The following is a 12849-nucleotide window of genomic DNA, read 5'->3' on the forward strand; positions in this document are numbered from 1 at the left end:
GTTCACCTTTTCCTCGGGCACAGTCTGCTGGACTGAGAGCAGCTCCCAGCGCTGGGAGGAGGGTCCTGGGGGGCGGCAGGGGGCCTCCCACTCTCCGCCCCCCATTCAGGGATGCAGTGTCAGGGGGACTGCCTCCTGGGGCCTGTGCTCTGCGGCGGGGACCTCACACCGGCCGGGCTCAACTCTCAGCCTCGTATTCTGTCTGAGGAACGTGTTACTGTGTGTCTTCCTCCGCCACCGTCCCCAGAATGATGACTCCAGAAGCATCTGCCAATCATCCTCGGGCTGCCGGCTGGCACGACCGTCTATCTGCCCCCTGGATGGCCTGCCTCCCTCCCACGTCTCCCCTGCACCTGAATTCAGCATCTCCAACAGTGAACTCTGCCCCACCAGCCGGGACCTGCTCCTCCTTCAGCCACCCTTCCCGAAGGGAAGGCCCACCTCCCACACCCTCCTCCACCCCCAGGAGCCACAAGGGCCTCCTTGTCAGGAAGGAAGATCCCCTGGAGGAGGGCATGGCAACCCACTCCAGCATCCTTGCCTGGAGAGTCCCATGGACAGAGGAGCCTGGCGGGCTACAGTCCAGAGAGTTATAAAGAGTCAGGCACAACTGAAGTGACTTAGCAGGCACACTGGTGTAGTGTATATGTGTGTTATATACTTGATTATATTTACATGTATTCAGTTCAGTTACTCAATCATGTCTGACTTTTTGCGGACTGCAGCACACCAGGCCTCCCTGTCCATCACCAACTCCCAGAGCTTGCTCAAGCTCATGTCCATTGAGTCAGTGATGCCACCCAATTTTCTCATCCTCTGTCGTCCCCTTCTCCTCCTGCCTTTATGTATATACAAAATAACAAATTTTATAGCCTATCTTTATTACATTTATACACACATATAGAACACACAGCTTTACATCTATGAAATTATGTTCACATTCTTATTACATCTATGAAGTTACATAATGCCCATAATAAGATGGGTTTCCAGAAGCTCTGGCTTGGGAAACCACAGCTCCCTGGCTTTGTTTCACATAACCTAACACCCATGTTCCTTTGCAGAGCATCTCCTCCCCGTGGTTTTCAGCGACATGCTGTGTAGATTCATCTTCTTACATTTCCACGTACTCTCCTCAAACCCCCAAAGTGCCGGGTGTTTGGACAGTAATCCCTTGGCAGTTGTAGGATTGCATTTCACTCCACAAGAGGTACTCTGCCTGTCTTTCTTTTCTCGAATAGTTTTCATTTAGAATCTATCTGGAAGAAGAAAACCGGGGTGTCCTGTCCCAGGCAAATCATGTAGGATGGGCTGCCTGTCACCTGGAGCCAGCGGCGGGCTGGGGCGGCCAGTGGCCTCGCAGGGCAGATCCTGAGAAGACAGAACTCGGCGAGTGACCCCGGGGCCGCTCAGCAGTTTTGAAAGGATGCTCGACCCCTGCCTTTGGCCCTTTTCCAGCTTCGTCCTCACCCGTCGCCCTACCCAGCAGAGGCCGGGTGCACGGGGACACACAGGCACCCTACCCTGGCACCGTGGGGCCCACTCTCAAATCCGTACTGATTCGTCACTGGTTGAGGGGGTCCTCCTGCGTGGGACCCGCTCTGCTGGACACGGGATGCCGAGACCAACAAGACGCATCCCTGTCTCACAAGCTTGCAGGTGGGGCGGGGGCTGGGGGCGACAGGCACCTGAACGACGACACTGTTATGTAACAAAGCGCCCAGAGGTGCCCGGCGCCCTGGGAATCTACAGGGAGCGGTTCCCAGAAGACGATGCCCCATCCCTGCTGGATGCTCCTCGGGAGACCCCGTCCCCAGCCTGGCCGCTGCGTCTGCATCCGAGAAGCATGGCCTCTTCCATCCAATCGCCCTGGCCGCTGCCTCCCTCTTACGCTTCCCATCAGGGAACGTGCTCAGGCTTCTCTGCTCACCTTGGTGCTCCCTGCCCCGTCCCACGATGCGGACCTGGAGAAAAAGGGGTCCGCCCTTCTCCCTTCAGTCCCCGAAGCCCCCTTCCAGCCCACCCCAAGCAACTACAGCGCGCAGGTGGGGCTCTAATATCTGGACTCCAAAGGGCTCCCCCGAGAGCCAGACAGGGCTGCCTTAACCAGATGCCCCCCACCCAGGTCTTCCTCGTCCTCCGCTCACACATCAGCCACCGTCTGGGGCTCGACTATGGTCCAGGGCCGTTTCTGGCACAGCCAGCCCTGAGCCTGCCCTCTAGGAACTCAGGTTTTAGAGCTGGAAGGTGGAGACGGAAAATCAGACCAAGCGGAAGATAAAGTGCTGGCGATGGGATGCAGGGGGTACCAGGCAGAGAGTGAGTCAGGGGTGAAGGGAGGGGTTCGGGGGTGGCCCCTGCTCAGAGGCCTGGCAGGTGAGAAGGATGGGCTGTGGAAGACTGACCAGCACAGGGAAGAGCCAGCCGCAGCCCCTGAGGGTCCCTGGGTCCTCACCCTTCCCAGGACCTGCTCAGTAGCCTCTGGGCTGACAGCTGGCGGAGGCGATGTGGACACGTCCTCTGAGCCCGTCAACGCCATCCCACGGCCTGTGTCTCAAAACAGTTCTGCTGCGTTTACAGCAATGCGGGCCCCTCTGGGGTCCGTGCTTATAGAATTAACCCACCCGTGTTCATTCAAATAAATCACACATGGACATTTAACACCTGAAAGGAAAGACACCTCCCCCCAAAAAGAAGAATCTATTTTCCTTCCTTGGGTTCCGTTGGAGAAAATGAGACTCTCTAAGAGCTGTAAATTTATGGGAAATTTCTATTGAGAAAGAATTTAAATGGAGCCTGCTAGGAGTAATTTTTCAAGAAGAGGAAATGTGAGTTTCTCCCTGGGGCCGGGGGATGTTTCCGAGCTGACCCCGCCAGAGGCCGTCAGTCAGAGCCTATTAGCTGAAATGAATCTCCCCAGCCGCCTAATCCCATCAAAGAGGGGAGAGAGGGTGGGAGGGGGCCAGCGTGGTCACCCCACCGCGGTCCGGGAAGGAAGTCCTTTGCTCCAAAAGCAAGCAGATTTCCACTCCAGGAAGGATTAGCAAGACTCACAGGAACACAGAGCTCCCGATCACTGTCCCCGCCAGCTGCTGTTCTGCTCCGCTGGCCTCCAGGAGTTGCTCTGCTCCGTTCCAGAAAGCCCGGGGTGATGCCTCCGAGACTATTTCACTAGGAGAAAACACTCAACTTCATGAGAACCCTCCTGATTACTTTCCTTAAAAAAGAAAGGAATTAATTATAAACCAGGAGCCACGTTGCCCTTCTACTCCTTGAGCCCTCCAGAGGGGCCAAGGCGCAGGTTCCCCCCCTCCCCGCCCCCCCAGAGCCCATGACAATCAATACCAAGTGAAAACTCATTCCAAAAATAAATGAGAAAACAACTCCCAAGCACTTCTGTGGGTGGTTGTTCTGCTGCTGCTCTTTAAAGCCCAATAAAACAATTAACTTTTACAGCTCAGTTTCCACACTGGAGAGCTGGTCTCTCCAAGCAGCGCCCTGGCTGGTGGAAGCCTCTGTCAGAAAGAAAGGAGGCCTGCGTGGAGGCAGGGAGGTGGTCAGGGGCCCAGGGGCGCAGGCCGTGGTGGTTTGCTTTCTGCATCGGGGACTCCTGGGGCTTTGCTGGTGCGACTGCTCTTCACGGGAGGACAGATGGTCAGGGGCCAGCGGTGGCCAGCGTCCATCTCGCAGGCAGAGAAGAAAGAGGTTCTCATAAAGGTCACTCTCTGAGATGGACAAAGTGAACACTCAAATCTGAGCATGCATATGCCATCGGGTGGTCAGAGCACGCGGTTTTCAGGTAAATTCCCAGTGGGGCCTGTCAACCCCGACCGCTGCTCTGGGGCGGCCCCTCTCACCTGTCCGCAGGCGCCAGGGGGCTTGGTCAGGCAGAGGATACACCTCGGCTGGGCTGGGTGTAGGGGTGAAGGTCTGAGCTTTGGGGGAGGTGGGCAGAGTTCTGGGCAGGTCCCACCAGCCCATGTCAAAGGCAAGCTGAGATCAGACATCGCCTCCCAACCCCAGAAGCACCCTGAGGGCTGCAGCCAGAGTGGGGCGCAGAGAGATGGGGGTATGGGGTCCTGGCTGGGATGCAGTGCTGGGGGGAGCCCAGATACCCCGGAGGTAGCAGGAGCTGAGGTCACAGGAGGTGGGGCTGGGAGAGCCCCGCGTAGGTTGATGAGGCCACCTAGGCCCACGGGCCAGGGCAAGGCAGCAGGCAGGCAGGGGAAGGCTGGGCCCGCGGCAGGGGCCCTGCAAGAGGGCTGGGGAGACAAGGGCAGGTGTGAGGCTCCCTGAGAGGCCTGCCTTGAACACAGGGCCCGGAGGATGCTCACAGGTGCTGTGTGGAGCTGCAGATGGGGAGGTAGGAGTTCAGGAAGGAGGAGGCAGGTCAGAGAGACAGGGGGCATCTGTCTTGGGTGCAAAGACTTCTCCCGCCTTCTGCAGAGCTTTCCGAAGTCTCCACTCCGAGCTGAGAGCTTTCCTGGAGGAACGGGAGGTGACGAGGCCCTGCCTCGGTGGGGATGTCTGAGAGCATCCCGGGAGAGGAGGAAGCGGTGTCCAGCAGGGCAGGCCACAGTGGAAGGACCCCCTGGTCACTCTCCCGTCTCTTCTGCTGGGAGAAGACAGACCCCAGGTGGAAGAGGACAGCACCCACCATGAGGAAAGGGCTGGGCGGCCCGAGGAAGTGGGGTGCCCAGGGAGCTGCTCCTCTGGATGCAGAGGGGAGACCCCAAGGCAGGCTGGTCAGTGGGAAGGGGACAAAACCCCCCAAACAGAGCCCACAGCATTGCCGCTAAATCCTGATAGAGCTGCAGACCTTGTTCACAGTGCCTCTAACAACACTCTCTTGTTAGGGACCAAAATTCCCGCTCACTGTGAGGAATGCGTCTCTGTTCAGAAGTGACAGTTCCAGGAGAAGCCAATTATTTCATTGCTGCTTGCTTAATCCAATCAGCTTACTCCACGCAAGAAAGACACCCCCCCCCACCAGTCTGTCATAGTGGGCCCCCGGGAGATGCAAATAAAACGCAGGGTGCACAACTCAAAGGAGGTCCCGGAGGGCTTCTCAGAAGAAGTGGCATACTCTCACGGCCTGGAGCAACACAGCGTGGAAGAAGGAAGAGGCTTAGGTTCTCGTGGTCATGAGAGGTGGGGCTGAGGAGGCCCCCTGTGGGGTGATGAGGTCAGCGCTTGAGATCGGGGGAGAAGGGGGGTTTCCAAGACTCCCAATCTACACGGATGTAACAGGCATGGAATTTCAAAAGGATTTCAGCAAAAATCAGCCACACGGAGACACCCATTAAAGGCAATGGAGGCATCCCTGGGCCGCTGCCTGGCAGGTGACCTTCCACATCAGGGAGAAGGGATGTTAGTCCAGCTGTTCAGGGGCGGCCACCAGCCTGGGGGCCATCAGCCTTGGGGTGCAGAGATCCACGTGTCCCCTGGCTGCATCACCCTGTGACTTCATCCACGGCCCCGTCCGTGTTCCCAGGCTGGGGAGGTGGAGAGGAGGACCACACAGCCCCCAGCCCTCCCATCGCCCATCCCAGGAGCCGTGGTCCGAGGAAGGAGATCCAGCAGCTCACCGGCCCTCAGACTGAGGGGAAGAGCAGGACCATGATGCTGGGGTTTGCGGTCCTTCCTCATTTCCTGCGGAACTTTCTATTGTTAGTTATCCACTGCTTTTATCAGTCACAACCCCCCAGCCCTGGGTTACTGGCAAAGACGGCTGGAAAATGAATAAGAAATCCAACTTGAAAAACAAAACAAGCCCCAGCTAGCATTTACCAATGTATGTTTCAGGGTGTGGGTGTCACACACACACACACACACACACACACAAAAGACCCTTACATCAAATACACCGGAGAAAGACTCCGCTTAGCTGAAGGGGCGTGTGCCTTTGCTGCCTGACCTGTGGGAGCGTGAGAGCATAAATGTGACTCTGCAGGGGAGGACCACGCAGAACCCTGCTGGGAGGAGTATCTCTGAGGACAGGGCAGTTCAGTGCAGTCGCTCAGCCGTGTCCGACTCTTTGCGACCCCATGGACTGCAGCACACCAGGCCTCCCTGTCCATCACCGACTCCCGGAATTTACTCAAACTCATGTCCATCGAGTCGGCGATGCCATTCAGACATCTCATGTCCCTTCTCCTCCCGCCTTCAATCTTTCCCAGCATCAGGGTCTCTTCCAATGAGTCAGTTCTTCGCATCAGGTGGCCAAAGTATCAGAGTTTCAGCTTCAGCATCAGTCCTTCCAGTGAACATTCACGACTGATTTCCTTGAGGATGGACTGGTTGGATCTCCTTGCAGTCCGACGGACTCTCTGAGGACAAGCCATCTCGAGTCACTGGGGGCGGGAGCATCCAGATGGGCATCTGCTCCAGCGTGTGTCTCACATACTAGAACGGTCCCTCCACCGGTTCGGACGCAGACCTTTCAGCCACTCCCGCTGAGAACTCAGGACCGCCTGCCGGACCTGGGCGCGTGCTCAGCAGCGGGGCCGCGGGCCAGGCTCCCGCCGCGCCCTCGCGGGCTTGTACCGCCCTCTCGTGGCTGCGCCTCGGAAGGGCAGCGGGGTGCGGATGCCGGGGGCTGTGCGGGTGCGGTGGTCCCGCTGTTGTGAAATATCGTCTCTAAGGCCTCCCCCGCGAACCCATAGAGACTCTCCCCTGCTCATGCTCCGAATTTCAAAAAGAAAAACATATTTCCTTGACTCTAGTAGACAGCGGAGGTACCAGAACGGAAAGGAAAATAAGTTAAATATATTAGAAAGAGTATTTCCGTTGACTCACCAGAAACACAGTTTCCAGATTGCCCGCTAGGAGACAGTGCTGCTCCGACCGGGAAAAGTGCATCTAGCGCGGGAGACTGAGTAAATATGCAAATGAAAATAGTTAAGGGCTTTTCCTTAACTGGGCTTCCCTGATAGCTCAGTTAAGAATCCGCCTGCAATGCAGGAGACCCCGGTTCGATTCCTGGGTCGGGACGATCCCCTGGAGAAGGGAAAGGCTACCCACTGCAGTATTCTCGGGCTTCCCCGGAGGCTCAGCTGGTACAGAATCCGCCTGCAGTGCTGGAGACCTGGGCTCGATCCCTGCGTTGGGAAGATCCCCTGGAGAAGGGAAAGGCTGCCCCCTCCATTATTCTTGCCTGGAGAATTCCATGGACTGTACAGTCCATGGGGTTACAAAGAGTCGGACACGACTGAGCGCCTTTCACGTGTAGACAAGGGCTTTGCGGGTCTGTGAATTGTCACCACGAGCCTTTACCCTGCGGGGCCTCCACCGGCTCCGCTGCGCTCCAGGAAAATGCCTGCAAAAGCAGGGGCCTGGCTGGATGTGACCCATGACCCCTGGTTTAGAGCTTCAGCTTCCAAGGAAGGAAAACTTGAGGGGGGAGCTCCTGGGTGCAGGGTTGGGGCAGCCGGCAGAGAGAGGCAAGGCTGAGAACTGAGGCCCTGACCCAGTGAGAGCAGAGCCAAGCTCCCTGACGCCCCCTCCTTGCCTGGAGCCCCCCGTGTGTCGCTCAGCTGGGTGTGGTGGGGGGCAGGGGTGAGGGGTGATGAGGAGTGGGCTCAGCTCTGACCCCGGGGAGTCCCTCCCGTCACCCTCTGTCCCACTCCAACACTCGTTCATTCATTCATTCACTCAGGCCTTTGGTGAACCTGCTCACTCCCGCCCCCAGCCTGCTGCCCTCCCGGGTGATCCAGCCCCCTCAGGGCACAGACATTCTCTTAGAGACCCCCACAGCCGGTCAGGGGGCCCCCCGGCTCCCCCAGCAGCCACGTGGGCAGCTCTGGGCTTTTCCTGTTTGCCTCCATGTCTCCCAGGGCATCTGGTCCTGAAGTAGGTGCTCAGCATCGTGACCTGGGCATACAGCCTGGTGACACCAACCTCCCCCAGCCACACCACCAGCCCCTGGCCAGGAGCTACTTGCTTCTGGGCCGGGATGTAGACAGTGGATCCCAAACGCTCCACGGTTAAGGACAGGTCTGGTTTCTTTTCTTCAGTTCCTCTTGGACTGATACTTCTGAAAAAAAAATCATTAAATATGAAAGCTGGAAAATGTTAAAAAAAAAAAAAAAAAAAAGCCTATCGGATGTATAATTAGATTAAATGGGCATCAATTCACTCCGCTGCACGTCTGTTAGAGCTTCTGAGCTCTCAGCCCTTCTCCTTGCCTCCCGATGGGCAGAGAGCAAAAGGCCTGCGGCCCCGAGTCTGGAAAGGGCCCTCTGGCTCCTCTGCAAAGCTGTCTGCAGCCTTAGCTCGGGTCCGCCAAGCCGGCCGGGGACGGCCGGGGGCTCCTGAGGGCTGGGGATCGTCACTCTCAGGAGGCACCTTGGGACCCAGGGCCTGGTGCTCTGGTTGAAGTGCCGCGGCTGTGCCTGCCTCTGCGATCGCGGTCACTGGCGGCTGCACAGGTGACGAGTGGCCCCTCGGGAGTGACCCTGGGTCACCGGGACCCCCCCGCCCCCCGCCCTGCCGGAGCTCTCAGCACAGCCGCAGATGCGCCACTAGGGGGCGCAAGGACCCAGGTCCAGGATGGGGGGCCTCCTACCAGATGCGCGCCCCTCGCGGGGGAGAGCCACACCTCCCGGAGGGGCAGGGAGGCCGGAAGCTCCAGAGCCGGAGAGAGAAGGCTGCAGAGGACTGGAAACCTGAGACGGTCCTGCAGGGCCTGGGCCCCAGGGCTCCTGGAAATAGCAGGCCGGCGTCTCCAGCCCTGGGGGTACTTGTCTGGACCCCCGATTGAGACCCTTGACTCGTCAGGGGGCCCGGCCGATTCGGCTCTGTGTCCTTGTCGCTGTCACAGCCTCTCGGGGAGGGACGGCAAGGTCTGTGCTCCGGAAACCCACAAGCGTGGCTCCATGGCTCCTGCGGGGGCCCTGGGATGGAGGAGGCCAGGCTAGGACCCCCAGTCATCGAGGGCAGGGAGGCGGGTTAGTGTCCAGGGCTCAGGAGTGGGGGGTGACCACCTAGGACAGCGGGGAGCAGGGAGAAAACCCAGTCCGGGTCGCCACGCTCAGCAAGGTGAGGACCACGGTCCCAGGGGAGGGTCCTCGGGATTTCAGACAGATGAGTGCTGCTTTGCCGGGGCTGCGGTGCTCACAGTCCTGGACGCCAGGAATGCACAATCCAGGTGACGGAAGGGTCACATTCCCTCCGAGACCCGGCGACCTTCCTGCCTCTTCCAGCTCCCGCTGGTCCCAGGCTTCCCCCGGCCGCGGCTGCATCTCTTCAGTCTCTGCCTTGTCCCGCGCGGCTTCTCCTCCCCGCGTCTCGTCTCCCCCGTGGGCGCCTCTCTGTCCAAATTCCCCGGGTCTTAAACGGGCACTGTGCTGGATTAAGTGTGAAAGTGCAAGTGTTAGTCGCTCAGTCGTGTCCGCCTCTTTGTGACGCCATGGACGGTAGCCCGCCAGGCTCCTCTGTCCATGGGATTCTCCAGGCAAGAATACTGGAGTGGGTTGCCATTTCCTTCTCCATGGGATCTTCCCAAGCCAGGGATTGAACACAGCTCTGCCACACTGCAGGCGGACTCTTTACCCACTGAGCTACCAGGGAAGCTGGATTAAGGGCCCACCCGAATCCAGGGAGACCTCAACTTCACTAATTCCATCTGCAAGGATGCTGTTTCCATATAAGGTCATATAAGGTCACAGGCACCTGGATTGTCCACGTGGAGCTGGGGTTCCGGAGCCTCTGGCTCATCTGCCAGACACCGTGCACTGAGACCCCAGCCAATGTGTGCGTCTCTATTCCTGGATATAAAAGGCCTCTTAAAAAACATTCTTTCTCACTATCATGGGCCACAGTTTAAAAAGAAGCAAGTCAACCTCAATTAACGCGTAACACTGTGCTGAAGGCAAGGGCCAAGTCTTGTCTATCTCTGTGTCTACCCAGGATGCCTTACAGATCCTGGGGACCCCACCAAAGTCAGCGGCCACAGTGGCTTGTCCGAGGCACAGTGGCTGGATTTAGGGTGAGTCACAGAGGGGTGCTGGGGTGGAAGTGGTCAGGGGCTGCCCAAATTGGGATTCTAGCAGAGTTTGCGGGTTTTATTCATCCCTCTCTGAGCACATATTTCATGGCTCATAGCAGGTCCATTTCCTCTGTGATGAAATATGTGAAATGCAAAGCCTCTCAGTTCCTCTTGTTTCTCACCCTTTGCAGACAAAAGCTGTAAAATGTTCAAGGCTTGTTGGGAGATTTGTGACATTTGCAGGTCCGGCAGGTGTGAATTAATCGAGTTCTACTTAAGAAACCGGGATCGTCTGCTCGAGCAGTTCAGAATAGCAATTTTCACCTTTTAGAGAAGGATTTGTAAAATCACCTTAAGACTGTAAAAATGTTTCCTGAAAAATACCGGAGATGTTTTGAGATTTCTGTGTGTAACATATTCACTGCTAATGTTATGCGTAACGTTCTTCTCATGGAAACAGATTAATGGGATCACTTGTGCGATTTTGCCAAAGAGGCTTGGAAAAATAGGGAACAAAAAACAGGTTGGTAACACAGTTGGCACAATAGTGTCTTGTGGGAGTTGGCTTGGAGTTTTGAGCTTGGGCAGCTCAATTGTGACCTTTCGGACCTCAGTTGGCTCATCTGTCAAATGGAGATGAGCAAATGATGATTCTGTCTCCCAAAACTCTTGTGGTGGAAATAAAAGATGCTTTGAAGCTACGGAACAATGACCTAAACCATAGACAGAAGGACAGAATCCGTGACCGTGGCTGCCTTTGTGAAGAAGGAAAGGGAACAGATCCGGAAATTTGGTAGAAAGGAGGCTTCTACCCACATTCTTAGCAATTGTTTGTTTATTTTATGTAAAAATACTAAAAGAGAATGTAAGAGACTTTTAAAATAACTTTCAGTTCAGGTCAGTTCAGTTGCTCAGTCGTGTCCGACTCTTTGCGTCCCCATGGACTACAGCACGCCAGGCCTCCCTGTCCATCACCAACTCCCAGAGCTTACTCAAACTCAAATCCATTGAGTCGGTGATGCCATCCAACCATCTCATCCTCTGCCATCCCCTTCTCCTCCTGCCTTCAATCTTTCTCAGCATCAGGGTCTTTTCGAATGAGTCAGTTCTTTGCATCAGGTAGCCAAAGTATTGGAGTTTCAACTTCAACATCAGTCCTTCTAATGAATATTCAGAGTCAATTTCCTTTAGGATGGACTGGTTGGAACACCTTGCTGTCAAGGGGACTCTCAAGAGTCTTCTCCAACACCACAGTTCAAAAGCATCAATTCTTTGGTGCTCAGTTTTCTTTATAATTCAACTCTCACATCCATACATGACTACTGGAAAAACCACAGCTTTGACTAGACAGACCTTTGTTGGCAAAAAATGCCTCTGCTTTTTAATATGCTGTCTAGGTTTGTCATAGCTTTTCTTCCAAGGAGCAAGCATCTTTTAATTTCATGGCTGCAGTCACCATCTGCAGTGATTTTGAAGCCCAAGAAAATAAAGTCTGCCACTGCTTCCACCGTTTCCCCATCTATCTGCCATGAAGTGATGGGACCAGATGCCATGATCTTAGTTTTCTGAATGCTGAGTTTTTAAGCCAACTTTTTCACTCTGCTCTTTCACTTTCATCAAGAGGCTCTTTAGTTCTTCTTCACTTTCTGCCATATGGGTGGTGTCATCTGCATATCTGAGGTTATTGATATTTCTCCCAGCAATCTTGATACCAGCTTGTGCTTCATCCAGCCGGGCATTTCGCATGATGTACTCCGTGTATAAGTTAAATAAGCAGGGTGACAATATACAGCCTTGACATACTTCTTTCCCTATTTGGATCCATGTTGTTCCATGTCCAGTTCTAAATGTTGCTTCTTAACCTGCACACAGCTTTCTCAGGAGGTAGGTCAGGTGGTCTGGTATTCCCATCTTTTTAAGAATTTTCCACAATTTGTTGTGATCCACACAGTCAAAGGCTTTGGCATAGTCAATAAAGCAGAAGTAGAAGTTTTTCTGGAACTTTCTTGCATTTTCAATGATCCAACAGATGTTGGCAATTTGATCTCTGGTTCCTCTACCTTTTCTAATTCCAGCTTGAACATCTGGAAGTTCACAGTTCATGTACTGTTGAAGCCTGGCTTGGAGAATTTGAGCATTACTTTGCTAGCATGTGAGATGGTGCAGTTGTGCAGTAGTTTGAACTTTCTTTGGCATTGTCTTTCTTTGGGATTGGAATGAAAACTGACCTTTTCCAGTCCTGTGGCTACTGTTGAGTTTTCCAAATTTGCTGGCATATTGGGTGCAGCACTTTCACAGCATCATTTTTAAGGATTTGATATAGCTTAGCTGGAATTCCATCACCTCCACTAGCTTTGTTTGTAGTGATGCTTCCTAAGGCCCACTTGACTTCACACTCCAGGATGTCTGGCTCTAGGTGAGTGATCACACCATCGTGGTTATCTGGGTCGTGAAGATCTTTTTTGTACAGTTCTTCTGTGTATTCTTGCCACCTCTTGTCTTAATATCTTCTGCTTCTGTTAGGTCCATGCCATTTCTGTCCTTTATTGTGCCCATCTTTACATGAAATATTCCCTTGGTATCTCTAATTTTCTTGAAGAGATCTCTGGTCTTTCCCATTCTATTATTTTCCTCTATTTGCATTGATCACTGAGGAAGGCTTTCTTATCTCTCCTTGCTATTCTTTGGAACTCTGCATTCAAATGGCTGTATCTTTTCTTTTCTCCTTTGCCTTTCACTTCTTTTCTTAGCTATATGTAAGGCCTCCTCAGACAACCATTTTGCCTTTTTGCTTTTCTTTTGCTTGGGGATGATCTTGATCCCTGACTCCTGTACAATGTCACAAACCTGTCTATAATTCT

The 12849-nt window shown here is 54.5% G+C and overlaps 1 long non-coding RNA gene across 2 annotated transcripts; it reads right to left on the bottom strand.

Moving 5' to 3' along the window:
* Positions 1–942: 942 nt before the first annotated feature.
* LOC133070528 (uncharacterized) lies at positions 943–3286 on the bottom strand. 2 transcript variants are annotated; one of them, XR_009696166.1, is made up of 4 exons: positions 3055–3286; positions 2456–2547; positions 1931–1964; positions 943–1371 (listed from the first exon to the last, which is right to left on the bottom strand). It is a non-coding gene; the product is annotated as an uncharacterized LOC133070528 (long non-coding RNA). The 2 variants fall into 2 exon arrangements; XR_009696165.1 differs by lacking the exon at positions 3055–3286 and having other exon boundaries at positions 2456–2696.
* Between the last annotated feature and the right edge of the window lie 9563 nt (positions 3287–12849).

The sequence above is a fragment of the Dama dama genome, chromosome 15, assembly GCF_033118175.1.
Source record: "Dama dama isolate Ldn47 chromosome 15, ASM3311817v1, whole genome shotgun sequence".
NCBI classification, from domain to species: Eukaryota; Metazoa; Chordata; class Mammalia; order Artiodactyla; family Cervidae; genus Dama; species Dama dama.